The 26,061-nt window shown below is 40.3% G+C and overlaps 38 non-coding genes and 1 pseudogene across 38 annotated transcripts; all 39 read left to right on the top strand.

Moving 5' to 3' along the window:
- The first annotated feature begins 354 nt into the window (after positions 1-354).
- On the top strand, positions 355-545 carry LOC124320003. The gene has a single exon (XR_006913695.1). It is a non-coding gene; the product is annotated as a U2 spliceosomal RNA (small nuclear RNA).
- Positions 546-1,056: 511 nt separating this feature from the next.
- On the top strand, positions 1,057-1,220 carry LOC124319998. The gene has a single exon (XR_006913691.1). It is a non-coding gene; the product is annotated as a U1 spliceosomal RNA (small nuclear RNA).
- A 192-nt stretch (positions 1,221-1,412) lies between these two features.
- Positions 1,413-1,502, top strand: Trnah-gug. Its single transcript is given in 2 exon segments — positions 1,413-1,449; positions 1,468-1,502. It is a non-coding gene; the product is annotated as a tRNA-His (tRNA).
- Positions 1,503-1,906: 404 nt separating this feature from the next.
- On the top strand, positions 1,907-2,048 carry LOC124320013. Its single transcript, XR_006913704.1, has one exon. It is a non-coding gene; the product is annotated as a U4 spliceosomal RNA (small nuclear RNA).
- Positions 2,049-2,622: 574 nt separating this feature from the next.
- Positions 2,623-2,745, top strand: LOC124320016. The gene has a single exon (XR_006913707.1). It is a non-coding gene; the product is annotated as a U5 spliceosomal RNA (small nuclear RNA).
- A 203-nt stretch (positions 2,746-2,948) lies between these two features.
- LOC124319993 lies at positions 2,949-3,067 on the top strand. Its single transcript, XR_006913685.1, has one exon. It is a non-coding gene; the product is annotated as a 5S ribosomal RNA (ribosomal RNA).
- A 748-nt stretch (positions 3,068-3,815) lies between these two features.
- LOC124319992 lies at positions 3,816-3,934 on the top strand. The gene has a single exon (XR_006913684.1). It is a non-coding gene; the product is annotated as a 5S ribosomal RNA (ribosomal RNA).
- Positions 3,935-4,668: 734 nt separating this feature from the next.
- LOC124319991 lies at positions 4,669-4,787 on the top strand. The gene has a single exon (XR_006913683.1). It is a non-coding gene; the product is annotated as a 5S ribosomal RNA (ribosomal RNA).
- A 734-nt stretch (positions 4,788-5,521) lies between these two features.
- Positions 5,522-5,640, top strand: LOC124319989. Its single transcript, XR_006913682.1, has one exon. It is a non-coding gene; the product is annotated as a 5S ribosomal RNA (ribosomal RNA).
- Positions 5,641-6,394: 754 nt separating this feature from the next.
- On the top strand, positions 6,395-6,616 carry LOC124320007. Its single transcript, XR_006913700.1, has one exon. It is a non-coding gene; the product is annotated as a small nucleolar RNA U3 (small nucleolar RNA).
- Positions 6,617-7,126: 510 nt separating this feature from the next.
- LOC124320002 lies at positions 7,127-7,317 on the top strand. The gene has a single exon (XR_006913694.1). It is a non-coding gene; the product is annotated as a U2 spliceosomal RNA (small nuclear RNA).
- A 510-nt stretch (positions 7,318-7,827) lies between these two features.
- LOC124319997 lies at positions 7,828-7,991 on the top strand. Its single transcript, XR_006913690.1, has one exon. It is a non-coding gene; the product is annotated as a U1 spliceosomal RNA (small nuclear RNA).
- A 192-nt stretch (positions 7,992-8,183) lies between these two features.
- Positions 8,184-8,273, top strand: Trnah-gug. Its single transcript is given in 2 exon segments — positions 8,184-8,220; positions 8,239-8,273. It is a non-coding gene; the product is annotated as a tRNA-His (tRNA).
- A 404-nt stretch (positions 8,274-8,677) lies between these two features.
- On the top strand, positions 8,678-8,819 carry LOC124320011. Its single transcript, XR_006913703.1, has one exon. It is a non-coding gene; the product is annotated as a U4 spliceosomal RNA (small nuclear RNA).
- Positions 8,820-9,393: 574 nt separating this feature from the next.
- Positions 9,394-9,516, top strand: LOC124320015. Its single transcript, XR_006913706.1, has one exon. It is a non-coding gene; the product is annotated as a U5 spliceosomal RNA (small nuclear RNA).
- A 203-nt stretch (positions 9,517-9,719) lies between these two features.
- Positions 9,720-9,838, top strand: LOC124319988. Its single transcript, XR_006913681.1, has one exon. It is a non-coding gene; the product is annotated as a 5S ribosomal RNA (ribosomal RNA).
- Positions 9,839-10,586: 748 nt separating this feature from the next.
- LOC124319987 lies at positions 10,587-10,705 on the top strand. The gene has a single exon (XR_006913680.1). It is a non-coding gene; the product is annotated as a 5S ribosomal RNA (ribosomal RNA).
- A 734-nt stretch (positions 10,706-11,439) lies between these two features.
- Positions 11,440-11,558, top strand: LOC124319986. The gene has a single exon (XR_006913679.1). It is a non-coding gene; the product is annotated as a 5S ribosomal RNA (ribosomal RNA).
- A 754-nt stretch (positions 11,559-12,312) lies between these two features.
- Positions 12,313-12,534, top strand: LOC124320005. The gene has a single exon (XR_006913697.1). It is a non-coding gene; the product is annotated as a small nucleolar RNA U3 (small nucleolar RNA).
- Positions 12,535-13,044: 510 nt separating this feature from the next.
- On the top strand, positions 13,045-13,235 carry LOC124320000. Its single transcript, XR_006913693.1, has one exon. It is a non-coding gene; the product is annotated as a U2 spliceosomal RNA (small nuclear RNA).
- Positions 13,236-13,745: 510 nt separating this feature from the next.
- Positions 13,746-13,909, top strand: LOC124319996. Its single transcript, XR_006913689.1, has one exon. It is a non-coding gene; the product is annotated as a U1 spliceosomal RNA (small nuclear RNA).
- Positions 13,910-14,101: 192 nt separating this feature from the next.
- Trnah-gug lies at positions 14,102-14,191 on the top strand. Its single transcript is given in 2 exon segments — positions 14,102-14,138; positions 14,157-14,191. It is a non-coding gene; the product is annotated as a tRNA-His (tRNA).
- A 404-nt stretch (positions 14,192-14,595) lies between these two features.
- Positions 14,596-14,737, top strand: LOC124320010. Its single transcript, XR_006913702.1, has one exon. It is a non-coding gene; the product is annotated as a U4 spliceosomal RNA (small nuclear RNA).
- Positions 14,738-15,311: 574 nt separating this feature from the next.
- On the top strand, positions 15,312-15,434 carry LOC124320014. Its single transcript, XR_006913705.1, has one exon. It is a non-coding gene; the product is annotated as a U5 spliceosomal RNA (small nuclear RNA).
- A 203-nt stretch (positions 15,435-15,637) lies between these two features.
- LOC124319985 lies at positions 15,638-15,756 on the top strand. The gene has a single exon (XR_006913678.1). It is a non-coding gene; the product is annotated as a 5S ribosomal RNA (ribosomal RNA).
- Positions 15,757-16,504: 748 nt separating this feature from the next.
- Positions 16,505-16,623, top strand: LOC124319984. Its single transcript, XR_006913676.1, has one exon. It is a non-coding gene; the product is annotated as a 5S ribosomal RNA (ribosomal RNA).
- Positions 16,624-17,357: 734 nt separating this feature from the next.
- Positions 17,358-17,476, top strand: LOC124319983. Its single transcript, XR_006913675.1, has one exon. It is a non-coding gene; the product is annotated as a 5S ribosomal RNA (ribosomal RNA).
- Positions 17,477-18,210: 734 nt separating this feature from the next.
- LOC124320019 lies at positions 18,211-18,329 on the top strand. Its single transcript, XR_006913711.1, has one exon. It is a non-coding gene; the product is annotated as a 5S ribosomal RNA (ribosomal RNA).
- Positions 18,330-19,063: 734 nt separating this feature from the next.
- Positions 19,064-19,182, top strand: LOC124320018. Its single transcript, XR_006913710.1, has one exon. It is a non-coding gene; the product is annotated as a 5S ribosomal RNA (ribosomal RNA).
- A 754-nt stretch (positions 19,183-19,936) lies between these two features.
- LOC124320004 lies at positions 19,937-20,158 on the top strand. Its single transcript, XR_006913696.1, has one exon. It is a non-coding gene; the product is annotated as a small nucleolar RNA U3 (small nucleolar RNA).
- A 510-nt stretch (positions 20,159-20,668) lies between these two features.
- LOC124319999 lies at positions 20,669-20,859 on the top strand. Its single transcript, XR_006913692.1, has one exon. It is a non-coding gene; the product is annotated as a U2 spliceosomal RNA (small nuclear RNA).
- Positions 20,860-21,369: 510 nt separating this feature from the next.
- LOC124319995 lies at positions 21,370-21,533 on the top strand. Its single transcript, XR_006913687.1, has one exon. It is a non-coding gene; the product is annotated as a U1 spliceosomal RNA (small nuclear RNA).
- Positions 21,534-21,725: 192 nt separating this feature from the next.
- Trnah-gug lies at positions 21,726-21,815 on the top strand. Its single transcript is given in 2 exon segments — positions 21,726-21,762; positions 21,781-21,815. It is a non-coding gene; the product is annotated as a tRNA-His (tRNA).
- A 404-nt stretch (positions 21,816-22,219) lies between these two features.
- Positions 22,220-22,361, top strand: LOC124320009. The gene has a single exon (XR_006913701.1). It is a non-coding gene; the product is annotated as a U4 spliceosomal RNA (small nuclear RNA).
- Positions 22,362-22,936: 575 nt separating this feature from the next.
- On the top strand, positions 22,937-23,060 carry LOC124320017. Its single transcript, XR_006913708.1, has one exon. It is a non-coding gene; the product is annotated as a U5 spliceosomal RNA (small nuclear RNA).
- A 203-nt stretch (positions 23,061-23,263) lies between these two features.
- Positions 23,264-23,382, top strand: LOC124320006. The gene has a single exon (XR_006913698.1). It is a non-coding gene; the product is annotated as a 5S ribosomal RNA (ribosomal RNA).
- Positions 23,383-24,130: 748 nt separating this feature from the next.
- Positions 24,131-24,249, top strand: LOC124319994. The gene has a single exon (XR_006913686.1). It is a non-coding gene; the product is annotated as a 5S ribosomal RNA (ribosomal RNA).
- A 734-nt stretch (positions 24,250-24,983) lies between these two features.
- LOC124319982 lies at positions 24,984-25,102 on the top strand. Its single transcript, XR_006913674.1, has one exon. It is a non-coding gene; the product is annotated as a 5S ribosomal RNA (ribosomal RNA).
- A 754-nt stretch (positions 25,103-25,856) lies between these two features.
- LOC124320008 lies at positions 25,857-26,061 on the top strand (annotated as a pseudogene; the record flags this gene model as incomplete).

Below are 26,061 nucleotides of genomic sequence, written 5' to 3'. Positions count from 1 at the left end.
CGTATTGCATTCTTTTAGTTATTGTTATTTAATCATGATTAATTATCGTTCAGAGCTTTTGTCGTCAGGTGGCGTGGCAAAGCCATATTCTGAAAAAAAAGGACCTAGTGTGATAACGAGAGTAAAATTTGCAACGCCTTCAGCGTAAATTGTATCTCCCTTAATACAGTATGAGCATAATAAAACAAATGAAAATGAACTTTATAAGCATCAAGTGGTCGCGTCTGGAAAAATGAACAACTCAATATTTTATAGCATTTCTTGAATGTTTTGAGTGATATGAGTATTCTTCGTACACCACCGGAAATGTGTTGAACCTCAGTGGTTATTTTGGGCAGTAATCCTTGTAACATTATCGCTTCTCGGCCTTTTGGCTAAGATCAAAGTGTAGTATCTGTTCTTATCAGCTTAATATCTGATACGGGTTCAAATGGACCCCAGAATATTAAACTGATTTTTGGCATACGGTGGGAATACAGTGCTTGCACTGCTCCCGCCACGGGTTGACCCGGTATTGCAGTACCTCCGGGATCGGCTCACCCTCTATGAGGGAGAACATATTGAATAAAACAGAAATTGTCTTAGCACCGTATAATAAAAGACCATGTATAATTGCAAAACTGTCATGTAGACATGATTGTAATTTTTTCTAATTGTATTTTTTTCGTAATATCAAGAAAAGCATAAAAAATTACGTACTTGATTGTGTTAACTAATTAGTACTGTTCATCTTTCGATGTGATGTTTTTTTTTTTTAAATATGAAGATGCGTGTATTTTCATATGAAAAGTCGATTTTCTTATTTTCTTATTTGCCAATTGGACGACCAAATGAAAAAAAACAAGCAATTTGTTTCTTGAAAAGTATTTGCAAAGATCAAGACCATGAAATAAATACTGAGCTTTATTTACTATATTTTGCTCGAGTTCGTAATTCAAGTCGATGAAAGAAAGTGGGTGGTATTCTCTAAACGTCAGTCAAATACTTGAACACTCTTTGTCAATATTGTTCTGCTGTATACAAAGTATTAAACAAAGTGAAAAAGCATCCACAATCATACTTACCTGGCTCAGAGGCAACCATGATCACCAAGGTGGTTCCTCCAGGGCGAGGCCTTTCCATTGCACTAAGGATGGGCTGACCCTTGCGATTAATCCAAATGTGATTAACTCGGGAGTACAATTTTTGGTAGTGGGGGACTGCGTTCGCGCCGTTCCCTGAACACACTATAAATGTAAGAAAAATTCTTGTCATCTGCCGGAAGTTGAACTAAATCTGGTCCCGTTAGTAAACGGTAGGGTTGACCGCTTGGTAATACGCGAAGCATCAGATTTTCTTTCTGGGAAGAAACAACAAAGTAATGAAATTCATGTTTAGCTATTTTAATATAAATCATCATGGCCAATGGATTGGCCGTGATCGTCTAGTGGTTAGGACCCTACGTTGTGGTACCTACTAGATATAAATCCGTAGTAACCCAGGTTCGAATCCTGGTCACGGCACTGAAAACTGATTTTTCACGTCAACACGCAGATTAACTATAAATTTTGTTTGGTTGGAAAGTAATGCTCGCTCACTTCAATAGTTCATAATGTGAAAAACAATTTGGAATGAAAACCTGAAATTCCCCCTCCCTTTTTTTGTGTGTGCAGGAAGTTGTTGAAATGTATGGAAGAAAAATACACATTTACAGAATTTCAAGTATTTGACCCGATATTAAGACAAAAATTATTTCATGTATGTAATGAACTGTCCCCTGTTGGTATTAGTCCAATGGGAGATGGAAATTAAAATTTGCCTAGGGTAATCTAAATGAATATTTCTGAACGAAATTGTTGGTCCAACACGTCCAAGCAGAACGAATTCAGCAAATGCTTAAGTAGACTTGCTTTTCTGATTATAATTTAGCTTTGCGCAGTGGCAATATCATAACCAATGAGGGTCTCCCGAGGTGTGATTATTGCTAGTTGAAAACTTTAACCAATACCCCGCCACGATGAAGTGAAATAATCTTTGTCGTCGGCAATTTTTGATAGCTCCATCAGGAGCATTTCAGCGTACAAGAAAAAAAAAATTACAGTCAGTTAGAAAAATTGGAGTGTTGCATAGTGTGTTTATAACATTAAACGGTGAAAGTGAAATCGTATAAGTGATTTTTGTTTCCATTTAGTTGGTATTGCACGTCAGACAAGGCTGATTAATTCGTTCGCTGAAGGCCATTAATATCAGTCAGTTGGAACATTGTGAACACGGGGAAAATATTTGAAAAGGTGATTCCAAATGACAAGGTGAAAAGATTCCACCATGTTTAAAGGGGAAGTTCAATAAATTGTTAACCGCTGTAGGGTGAATGTCGGGGTAAACATCTGATCCCACCACCTACGTGTTGGGCTTGTACCATAAAGATCGTTCATTTTTTTCAAAAATAACACTGCGCACAACTGTTTCGTTCAAAAACATGTTAACGAGCTTTATACATGATATTTACTTTAAAATAACTGTACCCATTGATAAAGAATTGCACAAGGATTTTGATATGTAAACGCATGTTTCGAAAAAAAACCTTACAAGCGCACTTCAAAATTTTGAAATGAATATAAATACAAGGCATACCACTGTTATTTACTCTGGTTTCTAATCAATACCCGGATAAATCTTTCGCCTTTTACTAAAGATTTCCGTGGTTAGGAGCATTGATGAGTCTATATGACTTATTTTTTTAACGCCCGGTCTTCTGATTGGGCACTTTGAATAAATGAAAAATTAAAAACGTCTGTATGCGGAAACAAAGATATTCTACTACTACATACTGACAACATTTGTAAAATGACAAACTGATAGTTTTTCGGTGGTTTTGGTAAGATTAGTGTGTATTTCAAAAAGATAAATCTCAAGCACAAGTAATAGATTAGAGGCGAATATGGTCGGGTAATTGCGTCTAGTTTAATGTCAACGGCCATACCACATAGAACTCACCCGGTCTCGTCAGCTCCCGGAAGTTAAGCTATGTCGGGTCCCGTTAGTACTTGGATGGGTGACCGCTTGGGAATACGGGATGCTGTTGGCATGGAATTATTTTATTTTTGTGAATCCAATTGAATTGAAGTGCTTCCCAAGATGGGTGATACTACATGGACTACAATGTATTATTTTGGCATTAGTTGAAAATGGAAGGAACGTATTTTTTACTGGATATTGCCTACTAGACGTCCTCCAACCTCTTTGTTGCTGAAAGATATTTGAAACGCCGTGCGCGAAGCGCACGGCACAGCCGAGAGGCTACTAGACGTCCTCCAACCTCTTTGTTGCTGAAAGATATTTGAAACGCCGTGCGCGAAGCGCACGGCACAGCCGAGAGGCTTGTACGTTGGTGGTTTCTTCGGGCAGCTCTATCTAATCTCTCTGGCTCTGAGATCCTTATGCAACGCAAGCTAAGTAAAGCGCGAAGCGCACGGCACAGCCGAGAGGCTTGTACGTTGGTGGTTTCTTCGGGCAGCTCTATCTAATCTCTCTGACTCTGAGATCCTTATGCAACGCAAGCTAAGTAAGGGAAGCAATCGTTAGCCTTATGACACTTGGATTGTTGGCTCATTGATCGGACATCCCCGGAACGAGAAAATTAAAAATGACAGTTAGCCAAAAATAGTGGCGTTTGGAAATATTATCAAATTTTATATTCGGTTGTCCATTGACAAATGTACTTATATGTCCTCGTTTGTTTGGCTAAGGTTGGTGTGTATTTCGAACAGAAAGTAAGCAAGCATTAGAACTAGATTTAGAGGCGAATATGGTCGGGTAATGGCGACTGAATTGATGTCAACGGCCATACCACATAGAACTCACCCGGTCTCGTCAGCTCCCGGAAGTTAAGCTATGTCGGGTCCCGTTAGTACTTGGATGGGTGACCGCTTGGGAATACGGGATGCTGTTGGCATGGTGTAATTTTATTTTTGCTCCCCAAGTTAGATGAGACATGGAATATAATGTATTCTTTAGGTATTAGTTGAAAAGGGTATTGCTGGGACTTTGATTAATGATACCATATATTGTAGAACGCATGTTTGTTTGATCTCGGTAGTTTTAACGACAAAAAAAAAGATAGAGGTTTGGCTATTTTGTTGAGGCTGTTGCATGACGCCCACTCACTGGCACGATCCCACTACTGCCGAACACGGGAACTTTTGGCTGCTAGGTTTCCCTCCTGCCGAGAGGCTTGTACGTTGGTGGTTTCTTCGGGCAGCTCTATCTAATCTCTCTGGCTCTGAGATCCTTATGCAACGCAAGCTAAGTAAAGCGCGAAGCGCACGGCACAGCCGAGAGGCTTGTACGTTGGTGGTTTCTTCGGGCAGCTCTATCTAATCTCTCTGACTCTGAGATCCTTATGCAACGCAAGCTAAGTAAGGGAAGCAATCGTTAGCCTTATGACACTTGGATTGTTGGCTCATTGATCGGACATCCCCGGAACGAGAAAATTAAAAATGACAGTTAGCCAAAAATAGTGGCGTTTGGAAATATTATCAAATTTTATATTCGGTTGTCCATTGACAAATGTACTTATATGTCCTCGTTTGTTTGGCTAAGGTTGGTGTGTATTTCGAACAGAAAGTAAGCAAGCATTAGAACTAGATTTAGAGGCGAATATGGTCGGGTAATGGCGACTGAATTGATGTCAACGGCCATACCACATAGAACTCACCCGGTCTCGTCAGCTCCCGGAAGTTAAGCTATGTCGGGTCCCGTTAGTACTTGGATGGGTGACCGCTTGGGAATACGGGATGCTGTTGGCATGGTGTAATTTTATTTTTGCTCCCCAAGTTAGATGAGACATGGAATATAATGTATTCTTTAGGTATTAGTTGAAAAGGGTATTGCTGGGACTTTGATTAATGATACCATATATTGTAGAACGCATGTTTGTTTGATCTCGGTAGTTTTAACGACAAAAAAAAAGATAGAGGTTTGGCTATTTTGTTGAGGCTGTTGCATGACGCCCACTCACTGGCACGATCCCACTACTGCCGAACACGGGAACTTTTGGCTGCTAGGTTTCCCTCCTGCCGAGAGGCTTGTACGTTGGTGGTTTCTTCGGGCAGCTCTATCTAATCTCTCTGGCTCTGAGATCCTTATGCAACGCAAGCTAAGTAAAGCGCGAAGCGCACGGCACAGCCGAGAGGCTTGTACGTTGGTGGTTTCTTCGGGCAGCTCTATCTAATCTCTCTGACTCTGAGATCCTTATGCAACGCAAGCTAAGTAAGGGAAGCAATCGTTAGCCTTATGACACTTGGATTGTTGGCTCATTGATCGGACATCCCCGGAACGAGAAAATTAAAAATGACAGTTAGCCAAAAATAGTGGCGTTTGGAAATATTATCAAATTTTATATTCGGTTGTCCATTGACAAATGTACTTATATGTCCTCGTTTGTTTGGCTAAGGTTGGTGTGTATTTCGAACAGAAAGTAAGCAAGCATTAGAACTAGATTTAGAGGCGAATATGGTCGGGTAATGGCGACTGAATTGATGTCAACGGCCATACCACATAGAACTCACCCGGTCTCGTCAGCTCCCGGAAGTTAAGCTATGTCGGGTCCCGTTAGTACTTGGATGGGTGACCGCTTGGGAATACGGGATGCTGTTGGCATGGTGTAATTTTATTTTTGCTCCCCAAGTTAGATGAGACATGGAATATAATGTATTCTTTAGGTATTAGTTGAAAAGGGTATTGCTGGGACTTTGATTAATGATACCATATATTGTAGAACGCATGTTTGTTTGATCTCGGTAGTTTTAACGACAAAAAAAAAGATAGAGGTTTGGCTATTTTGTTGAGGCTGTTGCATGACGCCCACTCACTGGCACGATCCCACTACTGCCGAACACGGGAACTTTTGGCTGCTAGGTTTCCCTCCTGACCCACTACGCTCCTCCTTAGCTAACCTGCACCTACTAGATTCCTCTAGCAGATCCATGCTGATGTCAAGCTTAGTGCGGGCACCTGATCAACATGCGGTATCACGAAACAGGGCTCCTAAACTCAAGCCATCCACTCTACCAAGCCTCCCCGAAGAAGGATTATAGGTGCACGCCAAACACCCAGCTGATAAATGGGCTCTCAATCGATAATACATTACTGTAATAAATTGATTTGATGAGCACGCGGATTCTTTATTGTGTCCAAAATTGGTCTCGTCACTTGTTCTATAACTATTAAAGAGCTTCTCGGTGTTTCAATAAATGAACAAAATGCAAGACCTGACAATGTATGTACTGTGTGCGTCAAGTATTGCAAATCTCAATTTAATATTCCGAAATATCGATCTATGCACTGTAATTTACGCCAAAGCTCATTGATCGTACAAACCTTATTTAGAGTTCTGCAAAATAGCATTGCATTTAAGATCATACTTCACAGGATCATTTCTGTAGTATATCTTGACTTGTTTCCCACCAGAAACTTGTCTCCTTTCAACCCACGATGACGAGTTAAGACGCTGGTTTCTGAGCGTGAAACAGGCTGTGAGTGTAGCTGTCTCGACAGCATCAAACACAGTCATTGAGGACCGTTTCCGTTAAATCCATGTGAAATAGCGGAAGGAAACTAGCGTGTTCAGAGTGGTTGAGATGATAAAACAAATTTAAATTCTTGAAAATCTAAAGAGATAAATCTTAATAATAATTCCAGGTATTCGTGTCCTTAAATCATCTGCTTGTATGGCAAAATAAATTGTGAAAGTGAGGTTGGTCAATTTGAGGATGTGTCATGACTTTATGATCGTATTGCATTCTTTTAGTTATTGTTATTTAATCATGATTAATTATCGTTCAGAGCTTTTGTCGTCAGGTGGCGTGGCAAAGCCATATTCTGAAAAAAAAGGACCTAGTGTGATAACGAGAGTAAAATTTGCAACGCCTTCAGCGTAAATTGTATCTCCCTTAATACAGTATGAGCATAATAAAACAAATGAAAATGAACTTTATAAGCATCAAGTGGTCGCGTCTGGAAAAATGAACAACTCAATATTTTATAGCATTTCTTGAATGTTTTGAGTGATATGAGTATTCTTCGTACACCACCGGAAATGTGTTGAACCTCAGTGGTTATTTTGGGCAGTAATCCTTGTAACATTATCGCTTCTCGGCCTTTTGGCTAAGATCAAAGTGTAGTATCTGTTCTTATCAGCTTAATATCTGATACGGGTTCAAATGGACCCCAGAATATTAAACTGATTTTTGGCATACGGTGGGAATACAGTGCTTGCACTGCTCCCGCCACGGGTTGACCCGGTATTGCAGTACCTCCGGGATCGGCTCACCCTCTATGAGGGAGAACATATTGAATAAAACAGAAATTGTCTTAGCACCGTATAATAAAAGACCATGTATAATTGCAAAACTGTCATGTAGACATGATTGTAATTTTTTCTAATTGTATTTTTTTCGTAATATCAAGAAAAGCATAAAAAATTACGTACTTGATTGTGTTAACTAATTAGTACTGTTCATCTTTCGATGTGATGTTTTTTTTTTTAAATATGAAGATGCGTGTATTTTCATATGAAAAGTCGATTTTCTTATTTTCTTATTTGCCAATTGGACGACCAAATGAAAAAAAACAAGCAATTTGTTTCTTGAAAAGTATTTGCAAAGATCAAGACCATGAAATAAATACTGAGCTTTATTTACTATATTTTGCTCGAGTTCGTAATTCAAGTCGATGAAAGAAAGTGGGTGGTATTCTCTAAACGTCAGTCAAATACTTGAACACTCTTTGTCAATATTGTTCTGCTGTATACAAAGTATTAAACAAAGTGAAAAAGCATCCACAATCATACTTACCTGGCTCAGAGGCAACCATGATCACCAAGGTGGTTCCTCCAGGGCGAGGCCTTTCCATTGCACTAAGGATGGGCTGACCCTTGCGATTAATCCAAATGTGATTAACTCGGGAGTACAATTTTTGGTAGTGGGGGACTGCGTTCGCGCCGTTCCCTGAACACACTATAAATGTAAGAAAAATTCTTGTCATCTGCCGGAAGTTGAACTAAATCTGGTCCCGTTAGTAAACGGTAGGGTTGACCGCTTGGTAATACGCGAAGCATCAGATTTTCTTTCTGGGAAGAAACAACAAAGTAATGAAATTCATGTTTAGCTATTTTAATATAAATCATCATGGCCAATGGATTGGCCGTGATCGTCTAGTGGTTAGGACCCTACGTTGTGGTACCTACTAGATATAAATCCGTAGTAACCCAGGTTCGAATCCTGGTCACGGCACTGAAAACTGATTTTTCACGTCAACACGCAGATTAACTATAAATTTTGTTTGGTTGGAAAGTAATGCTCGCTCACTTCAATAGTTCATAATGTGAAAAACAATTTGGAATGAAAACCTGAAATTCCCCCTCCCTTTTTTTGTGTGTGCAGGAAGTTGTTGAAATGTATGGAAGAAAAATACACATTTACAGAATTTCAAGTATTTGACCCGATATTAAGACAAAAATTATTTCATGTATGTAATGAACTGTCCCCTGTTGGTATTAGTCCAATGGGAGATGGAAATTAAAATTTGCCTAGGGTAATCTAAATGAATATTTCTGAACGAAATTGTTGGTCCAACACGTCCAAGCAGAACGAATTCAGCAAATGCTTAAGTAGACTTGCTTTTCTGATTATAATTTAGCTTTGCGCAGTGGCAATATCATAACCAATGAGGGTCTCCCGAGGTGTGATTATTGCTAGTTGAAAACTTTAACCAATACCCCGCCACGATGAAGTGAAATAATCTTTGTCGTCGGCAATTTTTGATAGCTCCATCAGGAGCATTTCAGCGTACAAGAAAAAAAAAATTACAGTCAGTTAGAAAAATTGGAGTGTTGCATAGTGTGTTTATAACATTAAACGGTGAAAGTGAAATCGTATAAGTGATTTTTGTTTCCATTTAGTTGGTATTGCACGTCAGACAAGGCTGATTAATTCGTTCGCTGAAGGCCATTAATATCAGTCAGTTGGAACATTGTGAACACGGGGAAAATATTTGAAAAGGTGATTCCAAATGACAAGGTGAAAAGATTCCACCATGTTTAAAGGGGAAGTTCAATAAATTGTTAACCGCTGTAGGGTGAATGTCGGGGTAAACATCTGATCCCACCACCTACGTGTTGGGCTTGTACCATAAAGATCGTTCATTTTTTTCAAAAATAACACTGCGCACAACTGTTTCGTTCAAAAACATGTTAACGAGCTTTATACATGATATTTACTTTAAAATAACTGTACCCATTGATAAAGAATTGCACAAGGATTTTGATATGTAAACGCATGTTTCGAAAAAAAACCTTACAAGCGCACTTCAAAATTTTGAAATGAATATAAATACAAGGCATACCACTGTTATTTACTCTGGTTTCTAATCAATACCCGGATAAATCTTTCGCCTTTTACTAAAGATTTCCGTGGTTAGGAGCATTGATGAGTCTATATGACTTATTTTTTTAACGCCCGGTCTTCTGATTGGGCACTTTGAATAAATGAAAAATTAAAAACGTCTGTATGCGGAAACAAAGATATTCTACTACTACATACTGACAACATTTGTAAAATGACAAACTGATAGTTTTTCGGTGGTTTTGGTAAGATTAGTGTGTATTTCAAAAAGATAAATCTCAAGCACAAGTAATAGATTAGAGGCGAATATGGTCGGGTAATTGCGTCTAGTTTAATGTCAACGGCCATACCACATAGAACTCACCCGGTCTCGTCAGCTCCCGGAAGTTAAGCTATGTCGGGTCCCGTTAGTACTTGGATGGGTGACCGCTTGGGAATACGGGATGCTGTTGGCATGGAATTATTTTATTTTTGTGAATCCAATTGAATTGAAGTGCTTCCCAAGATGGGTGATACTACATGGACTACAATGTATTATTTTGGCATTAGTTGAAAATGGAAGGAACGTATTTTTTACTGGATATTGCCTACTAGACGTCCTCCAACCTCTTTGTTGCTGAAAGATATTTGAAACGCCGTGCGCGAAGCGCACGGCACAGCCGAGAGGCTACTAGACGTCCTCCAACCTCTTTGTTGCTGAAAGATATTTGAAACGCCGTGCGCGAAGCGCACGGCACAGCCGAGAGGCTTGTACGTTGGTGGTTTCTTCGGGCAGCTCTATCTAATCTCTCTGGCTCTGAGATCCTTATGCAACGCAAGCTAAGTAAAGCGCGAAGCGCACGGCACAGCCGAGAGGCTTGTACGTTGGTGGTTTCTTCGGGCAGCTCTATCTAATCTCTCTGACTCTGAGATCCTTATGCAACGCAAGCTAAGTAAGGGAAGCAATCGTTAGCCTTATGACACTTGGATTGTTGGCTCATTGATCGGACATCCCCGGAACGAGAAAATTAAAAATGACAGTTAGCCAAAAATAGTGGCGTTTGGAAATATTATCAAATTTTATATTCGGTTGTCCATTGACAAATGTACTTATATGTCCTCGTTTGTTTGGCTAAGGTTGGTGTGTATTTCGAACAGAAAGTAAGCAAGCATTAGAACTAGATTTAGAGGCGAATATGGTCGGGTAATGGCGACTGAATTGATGTCAACGGCCATACCACATAGAACTCACCCGGTCTCGTCAGCTCCCGGAAGTTAAGCTATGTCGGGTCCCGTTAGTACTTGGATGGGTGACCGCTTGGGAATACGGGATGCTGTTGGCATGGTGTAATTTTATTTTTGCTCCCCAAGTTAGATGAGACATGGAATATAATGTATTCTTTAGGTATTAGTTGAAAAGGGTATTGCTGGGACTTTGATTAATGATACCATATATTGTAGAACGCATGTTTGTTTGATCTCGGTAGTTTTAACGACAAAAAAAAAGATAGAGGTTTGGCTATTTTGTTGAGGCTGTTGCATGACGCCCACTCACTGGCACGATCCCACTACTGCCGAACACGGGAACTTTTGGCTGCTAGGTTTCCCTCCTGCCGAGAGGCTTGTACGTTGGTGGTTTCTTCGGGCAGCTCTATCTAATCTCTCTGGCTCTGAGATCCTTATGCAACGCAAGCTAAGTAAAGCGCGAAGCGCACGGCACAGCCGAGAGGCTTGTACGTTGGTGGTTTCTTCGGGCAGCTCTATCTAATCTCTCTGACTCTGAGATCCTTATGCAACGCAAGCTAAGTAAGGGAAGCAATCGTTAGCCTTATGACACTTGGATTGTTGGCTCATTGATCGGACATCCCCGGAACGAGAAAATTAAAAATGACAGTTAGCCAAAAATAGTGGCGTTTGGAAATATTATCAAATTTTATATTCGGTTGTCCATTGACAAATGTACTTATATGTCCTCGTTTGTTTGGCTAAGGTTGGTGTGTATTTCGAACAGAAAGTAAGCAAGCATTAGAACTAGATTTAGAGGCGAATATGGTCGGGTAATGGCGACTGAATTGATGTCAACGGCCATACCACATAGAACTCACCCGGTCTCGTCAGCTCCCGGAAGTTAAGCTATGTCGGGTCCCGTTAGTACTTGGATGGGTGACCGCTTGGGAATACGGGATGCTGTTGGCATGGTGTAATTTTATTTTTGCTCCCCAAGTTAGATGAGACATGGAATATAATGTATTCTTTAGGTATTAGTTGAAAAGGGTATTGCTGGGACTTTGATTAATGATACCATATATTGTAGAACGCATGTTTGTTTGATCTCGGTAGTTTTAACGACAAAAAAAAAGATAGAGGTTTGGCTATTTTGTTGAGGCTGTTGCATGACGCCCACTCACTGGCACGATCCCACTACTGCCGAACACGGGAACTTTTGGCTGCTAGGTTTCCCTCCTGACCCACTACGCTCCTCCTTAGCTAACCTGCACCTACTAGATTCCTCTAGCAGATCCATGCTGATGTCAAGCTTAGTGCGGGCACCTGATCAACATGCGGTATCACGAAACAGGGCTCCTAAACTCAAGCCATCCACTCTACCAAGCCTCCCCGAAGAAGGATTATAGGTGCACGCCAAACACCCAGCTGATAAATGGGCTCTCAATCGATAATACATTACTGTAATAAATTGATTTGATGAGCACGCGGATTCTTTATTGTGTCCAAAATTGGTCTCGTCACTTGTTCTATAACTATTAAAGAGCTTCTCGGTGTTTCAATAAATGAACAAAATGCAAGACCTGACAATGTATGTACTGTGTGCGTCAAGTATTGCAAATCTCAATTTAATATTCCGAAATATCGATCTATGCACTGTAATTTACGCCAAAGCTCATTGATCGTACAAACCTTATTTAGAGTTCTGAAAAATAGCATTGCATTTAAGATCATACTTCACAGGATCATTTCTGTAGTATATCTTGACTTGTTTCCCACCAGAAACTTGTCTCCTTTCAACCCACGATGACGAGTTAAGACGCTGGTTTCTGAGCGTGAAACAGGCTGTGAGTGTAGCTGTCTCGACAGCATCAAACACAGTCATTGAGGACCGTTTCCGTTAAATCCATGTGAAATAGCGGAAGGAAACTAGCGTGTTCAGAGTGGTTGAGATGATAAAACAAATTTAAATTCTTGAAAATCTAAAGAGATAAATCTTAATAATAATTCCAGGTATTCGTGTCCTTAAATCATCTGCTTGTATGGCAAAATAAATTGTGAAAGTGAGGTTGGTCAATTTGAGGATGTGTCATGACTTTATGATCGTATTGCATTCTTTTAGTTATTGTTATTTAATCATGATTAATTATCGTTCAGAGCTTTTGTCGTCAGGTGGCGTGGCAAAGCCATATTCTGAAAAAAAAGGACCTAGTGTGATAACGAGAGTAAAATTTGCAACGCCTTCAGCGTAAATTGTATCTCCCTTAATACAGTATGAGCATAATAAAACAAATGAAAATGAACTTTATAAGCATCAAGTGGTCGCGTCTGGAAAAATGAACAACTCAATATTTTATAGCATTTCTTGAATGTTTTGAGTGATATGAGTATTCTTCGTACACCACCGGAAATGTGTTGAACCTCAGTGGTTATTTTGGGCAGTAATCCTTGTAACATTATCGCTTCTCGGCCTTTTGGCTAAGATCAAAGTGTAGTATCTGTTCTTATCAGCTTAATATCTGATACGGGTTCAAATGGACCCCAGAATATTAAACTGATTTTTGGCATACGGTGGGAATACAGTGCTTGCACTGCTCCCGCCACGGGTTGACCCGGTATTGCAGTACCTCCGGGATCGGCTCACCCTCTATGAGGGAGAACATATTGAATAAAACAGAAATTGTCTTAGCACCGTATAATAAAAGACCATGTATAATTGCAAAACTGTCATGTAGACATGATTGTAATTTTTTCTAATTGTATTTTTTTCGTAATATCAAGAAAAGCATAAAAAATTACGTACTTGATTGTGTTAACTAATTAGTACTGTTCATCTTTCGATGTGATGTTTTTTTTTTTAAATATGAAGATGCGTGTATTTTCATATGAAAAGTCGATTTTCTTATTTTCTTATTTGCCAATTGGACGACCAAATGAAAAAAAACAAGCAATTTGTTTCTTGAAAAGTATTTGCAAAGATCAAGACCATGAAATAAATACTGAGCTTTATTTACTATATTTTGCTCGAGTTCGTAATTCAAGTCGATGAAAGAAAGTGGGTGGTATTCTCTAAACGTCAGTCAAATACTTGAACACTCTTTGTCAATATTGTTCTGCTGTATACAAAGTATTAAACAAAGTGAAAAAGCATCCACAATCATACTTACCTGGCTCAGAGGCAACCATGATCACCAAGGTGGTTCCTCCAGGGCGAGGCCTTTCCATTGCACTAAGGATGGGCTGACCCTTGCGATTAATCCAAATGTGATTAACTCGGGAGTACAATTTTTGGTAGTGGGGGACTGCGTTCGCGCCGTTCCCTGAACACACTATAAATGTAAGAAAAATTCTTGTCATCTGCCGGAAGTTGAACTAAATCTGGTCCCGTTAGTAAACGGTAGGGTTGACCGCTTGGTAATACGCGAAGCATCAGATTTTCTTTCTGGGAAGAAACAACAAAGTAATGAAATTCATGTTTAGCTATTTTAATATAAATCATCATGGCCAATGGATTGGCCGTGATCGTCTAGTGGTTAGGACCCTACGTTGTGGTACCTACTAGATATAAATCCGTAGTAACCCAGGTTCGAATCCTGGTCACGGCACTGAAAACTGATTTTTCACGTCAACACGCAGATTAACTATAAATTTTGTTTGGTTGGAAAGTAATGCTCGCTCACTTCAATAGTTCATAATGTGAAAAACAATTTGGAATGAAAACCTGAAATTCCCCCTCCCTTTTTTTGTGTGTGCAGGAAGTTGTTGAAATGTATGGAAGAAAAATACACATTTACAGAATTTCAAGTATTTGACCCGATATTAAGACAAAAATTATTTCATGTATGTAATGAACTGTCCCCTGTTGGTATTAGTCCAATGGGAGATGGAAATTAAAATTTGCCTAGGGTAATCTAAATGAATATTTCTGAACGAAATTGTTGGTCCAACACGTCCAAGCAGAACGAATTCAGCAAATGCTTAAGTAGACTTGCTTTTCTGATTATAATTTAGCTTTGCGCAGTGGCAATATCATAACCAATGAGGGTCTCCCGAGGTGTGATTATTGCTAGTTGAAAACTTTAACCAATACCCCGCCACGATGAAGTGAAATAATCTTTGTCGTCGGCAATTTTTGATAGCTCCATCAGGAGCATTTCAGCGTACAAGAAAAAAAAAATTACAGTCAGTTAGAAAAATTGGAGTGTTGCATAGTGTGTTTATAACATTAAACGGTGAAAGTGAAATCGTATAAGTGATTTTTGTTTCCATTTAGTTGGTATTGCACGTCAGACAAGGCTGATTAATTCGTTCGCTGAAGGCCATTAATATCAGTCAGTTGGAACATTGTGAACACGGGGAAAATATTTGAAAAGGTGATTCCAAATGACAAGGTGAAAAGATTCCACCATGTTTAAAGGGGAAGTTCAATAAATTGTTAACCGCTGTAGGGTGAATGTCGGGGTAAACATCTGATCCCACCACCTACGTGTTGGGCTTGTACCATAAAGATCGTTCATTTTTTTCAAAAATAACACTGCGCACAACTGTTTCGTTCAAAAACATGTTAACGAGCTTTATACATGATATTTACTTTAAAATAACTGTACCCATTGATAAAGAATTGCACAAGGATTTTGATATGTAAACGCATGTTTCGAAAAAAAACCTTACAAGCGCACTTCAAAATTTTGAAATGAATATAAATACAAGGCATACCACTGTTATTTACTCTGGTTTCTAATCAATACCCGGATAAATCTTTCGCCTTTTACTAAAGATTTCCGTGGTTAGGAGCATTGATGAGTCTATATGACTTATTTTTTTAACGCCCGGTCTTCTGATTGGGCACTTTGAATAAATGAAAAATTAAAAACGTCTGTATGCGGAAACAAAGATATTCTACTACTACATACTGACAACATTTGTAAAATGACAAACTGATAGTTTTTCGGTGGTTTTGGTAAGATTAGTGTGTATTTCAAAAAGATAAATCTCAAGCACAAGTAATAGATTAGAGGCGAATATGGTCGGGTAATTGCGTCTAGTTTAATGTCAACGGCCATACCACATAGAACTCACCCGGTCTCGTCAGCTCCCGGAAGTTAAGCTATGTCGGGTCCCGTTAGTACTTGGATGGGTGACCGCTTGGGAATACGGGATGCTGTTGGCATGGAATTATTTTATTTTTGTGAATCCAATTGAATTGAAGTGCTTCCCAAGATGGGTGATACTACATGGACTACAATGTATTATTTTGGCATTAGTTGAAAATGGAAGGAACGTATTTTTTACTGGATATTGCCTACTAGACGTCCTCCAACCTCTTTGTTGCTGAAAGATATTTGAAACGCCGTGCGCGAAGCGCACGGCACAGCCGAGAGGCTACTAGACGTCCTCCAACCTCTTTGTTGCTGAAAGATATTTGAAACGCCGTGCGCGAAGCGCACGGCACAGCCGAGAGGCTTGTACGTTGGTGGTTTCTTCGGGCAGCTCTATCTAATCTCTCTGGCTCTGAGATCCTTATGCAACGCAAGCTAAGTAAAGCGCGAAGCGCACGGCACAGCCGAGAGGCTTGTACGTTGGTGGTTTCTTCGGGCAGCTCTATCTAATCTCTCTGACTCTGAGATCCTTATGCAACGCAAGCTAAGTAAGGGAAGCAATCGTTAGCCTTATGACACTTGGATTGTTGGCTCATTGATCGGACATCCCCGGAACGAGAAAATTAAAAATGACAGTTAGCCAAAAATAGTGGCGTTTGGAAATATTATCAAATTTTATATTCGGTTGTCCATTGACAAATGTACTTATATGTCCTCGTTTGTTTGGCTAAGGTTGGTGTGTATTTCGAACAGAAAGTAAGCAAGCATTAGAACTAGATTTAGAGGCGAATATGGTCGGGTAATGGCGACTGAATTGATGTCAACGGCCATACCACATAGAACTCACCCGGTCTCGTCAGCTCCCGGAAGTTAAGCTATGTCGGGTCCCGTTAGTACTTGGATGGGTGACCGCTTGGGAATACGGGATGCTGTTGGCATGGTGTAATTTTATTTTTGCTCCCCAAGTTAGATGAGACATGGAATATAATGTATTCTTTAGGTATTAGTTGAAAAGGGTATTGCTGGGACTTTGATTAATGATACCATATATTGTAGAACGCATGTTTGTTTGATCTCGGTAGTTTTAACGACAAAAAAAAAGATAGAGGTTTGGCTATTTTGTTGAGGCTGTTGCATGACGCCCACTCACTGGCACGATCCCACTACTGCCGAACACGGGAACTTTTGGCTGCTAGGTTTCCCTCCTGCCGAGAGGCTTGTACGTTGGTGGTTTCTTCGGGCAGCTCTATCTAATCTCTCTGGCTCTGAGATCCTTATGCAACGCAAGCTAAGTAAAGCGCGAAGCGCACGGCACAGCCGAGAGGCTTGTACGTTGGTGGTTTCTTCGGGCAGCTCTATCTAATCTCTCTGACTCTGAGATCCTTATGCAACGCAAGCTAAGTAAGGGAAGCAATCGTTAGCCTTATGACACTTGGATTGTTGGCTCATTGATCGGACATCCCCGGAACGAGAAAATTAAAAATGACAGTTAGCCAAAAATAGTGGCGTTTGGAAATATTATCAAATTTTATATTCGGTTGTCCATTGACAAATGTACTTATATGTCCTCGTTTGTTTGGCTAAGGTTGGTGTGTATTTCGAACAGAAAGTAAGCAAGCATTAGAACTAGATTTAGAGGCGAATATGGTCGGGTAATGGCGACTGAATTGATGTCAACGGCCATACCACATAGAACTCACCCGGTCTCGTCAGCTCCCGGAAGTTAAGCTATGTCGGGTCCCGTTAGTACTTGGATGGGTGACCGCTTGGGAATACGGGATGCTGTTGGCATGGTGTAATTTTATTTTTGCTCCCCAAGTTAGATGAGACATGGAATATAATGTATTCTTTAGGTATTAGTTGAAAAGGGTATTGCTGGGACTTTGATTAATGATACCATATATTGTAGAACGCATGTTTGTTTGATCTCGGTAGTTTTAACGACAAAAAAAAAGATAGAGGTTTGGCTATTTTGTTGAGGCTGTTGCATGACGCCCACTCACTGGCACGATCCCACTACTGCCGAACACGGGAACTTTTGGCTGCTAGGTTTCCCTCCTGCCGAGAGGCTTGTACGTTGGTGGTTTCTTCGGGCAGCTCTATCTAATCTCTCTGGCTCTGAGATCCTTATGCAACGCAAGCTAAGTAAAGCGCGAAGCGCACGGCACAGCCGAGAGGCTTGTACGTTGGTGGTTTCTTCGGGCAGCTCTATCTAATCTCTCTGACTCTGAGATCCTTATGCAACGCAAGCTAAGTAAGGGAAGCAATCGTTAGCCTTATGACACTTGGATTGTTGGCTCATTGATCGGACATCCCCGGAACGAGAAAATTAAAAATGACAGTTAGCCAAAAATAGTGGCGTTTGGAAATATTATCAAATTTTATATTCGGTTGTCCATTGACAAATGTACTTATATGTCCTCGTTTGTTTGGCTAAGGTTGGTGTGTATTTCGAACAGAAAGTAAGCAAGCATTAGAACTAGATTTAGAGGCGAATATGGTCGGGTAATGGCGACTGAATTGATGTCAACGGCCATACCACATAGAACTCACCCGGTCTCGTCAGCTCCCGGAAGTTAAGCTATGTCGGGTCCCGTTAGTACTTGGATGGGTGACCGCTTGGGAATACGGGATGCTGTTGGCATGGTGTAATTTTATTTTTGCTCCCCAAGTTAGATGAGACATGGAATATAATGTATTCTTTAGGTATTAGTTGAAAAGGGTATTGCTGGGACTTTGATTAATGATACCATATATTGTAGAACGCATGTTTGTTTGATCTCGGTAGTTTTAACGACAAAAAAAAAGATAGAGGTTTGGCTATTTTGTTGAGGCTGTTGCATGACGCCCACTCACTGGCACGATCCCACTACTGCCGAACACGGGAACTTTTGGCTGCTAGGTTTCCCTCCTGCCGAGAGGCTTGTACGTTGGTGGTTTCTTCGGGCAGCTCTATCTAATCTCTCTGGCTCTGAGATCCTTATGCAACGCAAGCTAAGTAAAGCGCGAAGCGCACGGCACAGCCGAGAGGCTTGTACGTTGGTGGTTTCTTCGGGCAGCTCTATCTAATCTCTCTGACTCTGAGATCCTTATGCAACGCAAGCTAAGTAAGGGAAGCAATCGTTAGCCTTATGACACTTGGATTGTTGGCTCATTGATCGGACATCCCCGGAACGAGAAAATTAAAAATGACAGTTAGCCAAAAATAGTGGCGTTTGGAAATATTATCAAATTTTATATTCGGTTGTCCATTGACAAATGTACTTATATGTCCTCGTTTGTTTGGCTAAGGTTGGTGTGTATTTCGAACAGAAAGTAAGCAAGCATTAGAACTAGATTTAGAGGCGAATATGGTCGGGTAATGGCGACTGAATTGATGTCAACGGCCATACCACATAGAACTCACCCGGTCTCGTCAGCTCCCGGAAGTTAAGCTATGTCGGGTCCCGTTAGTACTTGGATGGGTGACCGCTTGGGAATACGGGATGCTGTTGGCATGGTGTAATTTTATTTTTGCTCCCCAAGTTAGATGAGACATGGAATATAATGTATTCTTTAGGTATTAGTTGAAAAGGGTATTGCTGGGACTTTGATTAATGATACCATATATTGTAGAACGCATGTTTGTTTGATCTCGGTAGTTTTAACGACAAAAAAAAAGATAGAGGTTTGGCTATTTTGTTGAGGCTGTTGCATGACGCCCACTCACTGGCACGATCCCACTACTGCCGAACACGGGAACTTTTGGCTGCTAGGTTTCCCTCCTGACCCACTACGCTCCTCCTTAGCTAACCTGCACCTACTAGATTCCTCTAGCAGATCCATGCTGATGTCAAGCTTAGTGCGGGCACCTGATCAACATGCGGTATCACGAAACAGGGCTCCTAAACTCAAGCCATCCACTCTACCAAGCCTCCCCGAAGAAGGATTATAGGTGCACGCCAAACACCCAGCTGATAAATGGGCTCTCAATCGATAATACATTACTGTAATAAATTGATTTGATGAGCACGCGGATTCTTTATTGTGTCCAAAATTGGTCTCGTCACTTGTTCTATAACTATTAAAGAGCTTCTCGGTGTTTCAATAAATGAACAAAATGCAAGACCTGACAATGTATGTACTGTGTGCGTCAAGTATTGCAAATCTCAATTTAATATTCCGAAATATCGATCTATGCACTGTAATTTACGCCAAAGCTCATTGATCGTACAAACCTTATTTAGAGTTCTGCAAAATAGCATTGCATTTAAGATCATACTTCACAGGATCATTTCTGTAGTATATCTTGACTTGTTTCCCACCAGAAACTTGTCTCCTTTCAACCCACGATGACGAGTTAAGACGCTGGTTTCTGAGCGTGAAACAGGCTGTGAGTGTAGCTGTCTCGACAGCATCAAACACAGTCATTGAGGACCGTTTCCGTTAAATCCATGTGAAATAGCGGAAGGAAACTAGCGTGTTCAGAGTGGTTGAGATGATAAAACAAATTTAAATTCTTGAAAATCTAAAGAGATAAATCTTAATAATAATTCCAGGTATTCGTGTCCTTAAATCATCTGCTTGTATGGCAAAATAAATTGTGAAAGTGAGGTTGGTCAATTTGAGGATGTGTCATGACTTTATGATCGTATTGCATTCTTTTAGTTATTGTTATTTAATCATGATTAATTATCGTTCAGAGCTTTTGTCGTCAGGTGGCGTGGCAAAGCCATATTCTGAAAAAAAAGGACCTAGTGTGATAACGAGAGTAAAATTTGCAACGCCTTCAGCGTAAATTGTATCTCCCTTAATACAGTATGAGCATAATAAAACAAATGAAAATGAACTTTATAAGCATCAAGTGGTCGCGTCTGGAAAAATGAACAACTCAATATTTTATAGCATTTCTTGAATGTTTTGAGTGATATGAGTATTCTTCGTACACCACCGGAAATGTGTTGAACCTCAGTGGTTATTTTGGGCAGTAATCCTTGTAACATTATCGCTTCTCGGCCTTTTGGCTAAGATCAAAGTGTAGTATCTGTTCTTATCAGCTTAATATCTGATACGGGTTCAAATGGACCCCAGAATATTAAACTGATTTTTGGCATACGGTGGGAATACAGTGCTTGCACTGCTCCCGCCACGGGTTGACCCGGTATTGCAGTACCTCCGGGATCGGCTCACCCTCTATGAGGGAGAACATATTGAATAAAACAGAAATTGTCTTAGCACCGTATAATAAAAGACCATGTATAATTGCAAAACTGTCATGTAGACATGATTGTAATTTTTTCTAATTGTATTTTTTTCGTAATATCAAGAAAAGCATAAAAAATTACGTACTTGATTGTGTTAACTAATTAGTACTGTTCATCTTTCGATGTGATGTTTTTTTTTTTAAATATGAAGATGCGTGTATTTTCATATGAAAAGTCGATTTTCTTATTTTCTTATTTGCCAATTGGACGACCAAATGAAAAAAAACAAGCAATTTGTTTCTTGAAAAGTATTTGCAAAGATCAAGACCATGAAATAAATACTGAGCTTTATTTACTATATTTTGCTCGAGTTCGTAATTCAAGTCGATGAAAGAAAGTGGGTGGTATTCTCTAAACGTCAGTCAAATACTTGAACACTCTTTGTCAATATTGTTCTGCTGTATACAAAGTATTAAACAAAGTGAAAAAGCATCCACAATCATACTTACCTGGCTCAGAGGCAACCATGATCACCAAGGTGGTTCCTCCAGGGCGAGGCCTTTCCATTGCACTAAGGATGGGCTGACCCTTGCGATTAATCCAAATGTGATTAACTCGGGAGTACAATTTTTGGTAGTGGGGGACTGCGTTCGCGCCGTTCCCTGAACACACTATAAATGTAAGAAAAATTCTTGTCATCTGCCGGAAGTTGAACTAAATCTGGTCCCGTTAGTAAACGGTAGGGTTGACCGCTTGGTAATACGCGAAGCATCAGATTTTCTTTCTGGGAAGAAACAACAAAGTAATGAAATTCATGTTTAGCTATTTTAATATAAATCATCATGGCCAATGGATTGGCCGTGATCGTCTAGTGGTTAGGACCCTACGTTGTGGTACCTACTAGATATAAATCCGTAGTAACCCAGGTTCGAATCCTGGTCACGGCACTGAAAACTGATTTTTCACGTCAACACGCAGATTAACTATAAATTTTGTTTGGTTGGAAAGTAATGCTCGCTCACTTCAATAGTTCATAATGTGAAAAACAATTTGGAATGAAAACCTGAAATTCCCCCTCCCTTTTTTTGTGTGTGCAGGAAGTTGTTGAAATGTATGGAAGAAAAATACACATTTACAGAATTTCAAGTATTTGACCCGATATTAAGACAAAAATTATTTCATGTATGTAATGAACTGTCCCCTGTTGGTATTAGTCCAATGGGAGATGGAAATTAAAATTTGCCTAGGGTAATCTAAATGAATATTTCTGAACGAAATTGTTGGTCCAACACGTCCAAGCAGAACGAATTCAGCAAATGCTTAAGTAGACTTGCTTTTCTGATTATAATTTAGCTTTGCGCAGTGGCAATATCATAACCAATGAGGGTCTCCCGAGGTGTGATTATTGCTAGTTGAAAACTTTAACCAATACCCCGCCACGATGAAGTGAAATAATCTTTGTCGTCGGCAATTTTTGATAGCTCCATCAGGAGCATTTCAGCGTACAAGAAAAAAAAAATTACAGTCAGTTAGAAAAATTGGAGTGTTGCATAGTGTGTTTATAACATTAAACGGTGAAAGTGAAATCGTATAAGTGATTTTTGTTTCCATTTAGTTGGTATTGCACGTCAGACAAGGCTGATTAATTCGTTCGCTGAAGGCCATTAATATCAGTCAGTTGGAACATTGTGAACACGGGGGAAAATATTTGAAAAGGTGATTCCAAATGACAAGGTGAAAAGATTCCACCATGTTTAAAGGGGAAGTTCAATAAATTGTTAACCGCTGTAGGGTGAATGTCGGGGTAAACATCTGATCCCACCACCTACGTGTTGGGCTTGTACCATAAAGATCGTTCATTTTTTTCAAAAATAACACTGCGCACAACTGTTTCGTTCAAAAACATGTTAACGAGCTTTATACATGATATTTACTTTAAAATAACTGTACCCATTGATAAAGAATTGCACAAGGATTTTGATATGTAAACGCATGTTTCGAAAAAAAACCTTACAAGCGCACTTCAAAATTTTGAAATGAATATAAATACAAGGCATACCACTGTTATTTACTCTGGTTTCTAATCAATACCCGGATAAATCTTTTCGCCTTTTACTAAAGATTTCCGTGGTTAGGAGCATTGATGAGTCTATATGACTTATTTTTTTAACGCCCGGTCTTCTGATTGGGCACTTTGAATAAATGAAAAATTAAAAACGTCTGTATGCGGAAACAAAGATATTCTACTACTACATACTGACAACATTTGTAAAATGACAAACTGATAGTTTTTCGGTGGTTTTGGTAAGATTAGTGTGTATTTCAAAAAGATAAATCTCAAGCACAAGTAATAGATTAGAGGCGAATATGGTCGGGTAATTGCGTCTAGTTTAATGTCAACGGCCATACCACATAGAACTCACCCGGTCTCGTCAGCTCCCGGAAGTTAAGCTATGTCGGGTCCCGTTAGTACTTGGATGGGTGACCGCTTGGGAATACGGGATGCTGTTGGCATGGAATTATTTTATTTTTGTGAATCCAATTGAATTGAAGTGCTTCCCAAGATGGGTGATACTACATGGACTACAATGTATTATTTTGGCATTAGTTGAAAATGGAAGGAACGTATTTTTTACTGGATATTGCCTACTAGACGTCCTCCAACCTCTTTGTTGCTGAAAGATATTTGAAACGCCGTGCGCGAAGCGCACGGCACAGCCGAGAGGCTACTAGACGTCCTCCAACCTCTTTGTTGCTGAAAGATATTTGAAACGCCGTGCGCGAAGCGCACGGCACAGCCGAGAGGCTTGTACGTTGGTGGTTTCTTCGGGCAGCTCTATCTAATCTCTCTGGCTCTGAGATCCTTATGCAACGCAAGCTAAGTAAAGCGCGAAGCGCACGGCACAGCCGAGAGGCTTGTACGTTGGTGGTTTCTTCGGGCAGCTCTATCTAATCTCTCTGACTCTGAGATCCTTATGCAACGCAAGCTAAGTAAGGGAAGCAATCGTTAGCCTTATGACACTTGGATTGTTGGCTCATTGATCGGACATCCCCGGAACGAGAAAATTAAAAATGACAGTTAGCCAAAAATAGTGGCGTTTGGAAATATTATCAAATTTTATATTCGGTTGTCCATTGACAAATGTACTTATATGTCCTCGTTTGTTTGGCTAAGGTTGGTGTGTATTTCGAACAGAAAGTAAGCAAGCATTAGAACTAGATTTAGAGGCGAATATGGTCGGGTAATGGCGACTGAATTGATGTCAACGGCCATACCACATAGAACTCACCCGGTCTCGTCAGCTCCCGGAAGTTAAGCTATGTCGGGTCCCGTTAGTACTTGGATGGGTGACCGCTTGGGAATACGGGATGCTGTTGGCATGGTGTAATTTTATTTTTGCTCCCCAAGTTAGATGAGACATGGAATATAATGTATTCTTTAGGTATTAGTTGAAAAGGGTATTGCTGGGACTTTGATTAATGATACCATATATTGTAGAACGCATGTTTGTTTGATCTCGGTAGTTTTAACGACAAAAAAAAAGATAGAGGTTTGGCTATTTTGTTGAGGCTGTTGCATGACGCCCACTCACTGGCACGATCCCACTACTGCCGAACACGGGAACTTTTGGCTGCTAGGTTTCCCTCCTGCCGAGAGGCTTGTACGTTGGTGGTTTCTTCGGGCAGCTCTATCTAATCTCTCTGGCTCTGAGATCCTTATGCAACGCAAGCTAAGTAAAGCGCGAAGCGCACGGCACAGCCGAGAGGCTTGTACGTTGGTGGTTTCTTCGGGCAGCTCTATCTAATCTCTCTGACTCTGAGATCCTTATGCAACGCAAGCTAAGTAAGGGAAGCAATCGTTAGCCTTATGACACTTGGATTGTTGGCTCATTGATCGGACATCCCCGGAACGAGAAAATTAAAAATGACAGTTAGCCAAAAATAGTGGCGTTTGGAAATATTATCAAATTTTATATTCGGTTGTCCATTGACAAATGTACTTATATGTCCTCGTTTGTTTGGCTAAGGTTGGTGTGTATTTCGAACAGAAAGTAAGCAAGCATTAGAACTAGATTTAGAGGCGAATATGGTCGGGTAATGGCGACTGAATTGATGTCAACGGCCATACCACATAGAACTCACCCGGTCTCGTCAGCTCCCGGAAGTTAAGCTATGTCGGGTCCCGTTAGTACTTGGATGGGTGACCGCTTGGGAATACGGGATGCTGTTGGCATGGTGTAATTTTATTTTTGCTCCCCAAGTTAGATGAGACATGGAATATAATGTATTCTTTAGGTATTAGTTGAAAAGGGTATTGCTGGGACTTTGATTAATGATACCATATATTGTAGAACGCATGTTTGTTTGATCTCGGTAGTTTTAACGACAAAAAAAAAGATAGAGGTTTGGCTATTTTGTTGAGGCTGTTGCATGACGCCCACTCACTGGCACGATCCCACTACTGCCGAACACGGGAACTTTTGGCTGCTAGGTTTCCCTCCTGACCCACTACGCTCCTCCTTAGCTAACCTGCACCTACTAGATTCCTCTAGCAGATCCATGCTGATGTCAAGCTTAGTGCGGGCACCTGATCAACATGCGGTATCACGAAACAGGGCTCCTAAACTCAAGCCATCCACTCTACCAAGCCTCCCCGAAGAAGGATTATAGGTGCACGCCAAACACCCAGCTGATAAATGGGCTCTCAATCGATAATACATTACTGTAATAAATTGATTTGATGAGCACGCGGATTCTTTATTGTGTCCAAAATTGGTCTCGTCACTTGTTCTATAACTATTAAAGAGCTTCTCGGTGTTTCAATAAATGAACAAAATGCAAGACCTGACAATGTATGTACTGTGTGCGTCAAGTATTGCAAATCTCAATTTAATATTCCGAAATATCGATCTATGCACTGTAATTTACGCCAAAGCTCATTGATCGTACAAACCTTATTTAGAGTTCTGCAAAATAGCATTGCATTTAAGATCATACTTCACAGGATCATTTCTGTAGTATATCTTGACTTGTTTCCCACCAGAAAACTTGTCTCCTTTCAACCCACGATGACGAGTTAAGACGCTGGTTTCTGAGCGTGAAACAGGCTGTGAGTGTAGCTGTCTCGACAGCATCAAACACAGTCATTGAGGACCGTTTCCGTTAAATCCATGTGAAATAGCGGAAGGAAAC

This window comes from Daphnia pulicaria, unplaced genomic scaffold, assembly GCF_021234035.1.
Source record: "Daphnia pulicaria isolate SC F1-1A unplaced genomic scaffold, SC_F0-13Bv2 h1tg000233l, whole genome shotgun sequence".
In the NCBI taxonomy this organism is placed as follows: domain Eukaryota; kingdom Metazoa; phylum Arthropoda; class Branchiopoda; order Diplostraca; family Daphniidae; genus Daphnia; species Daphnia pulicaria.
Note: the sequence above shows the minus strand (reverse complement) of the source record. Positions and strands in the feature narration are given on the sequence as shown.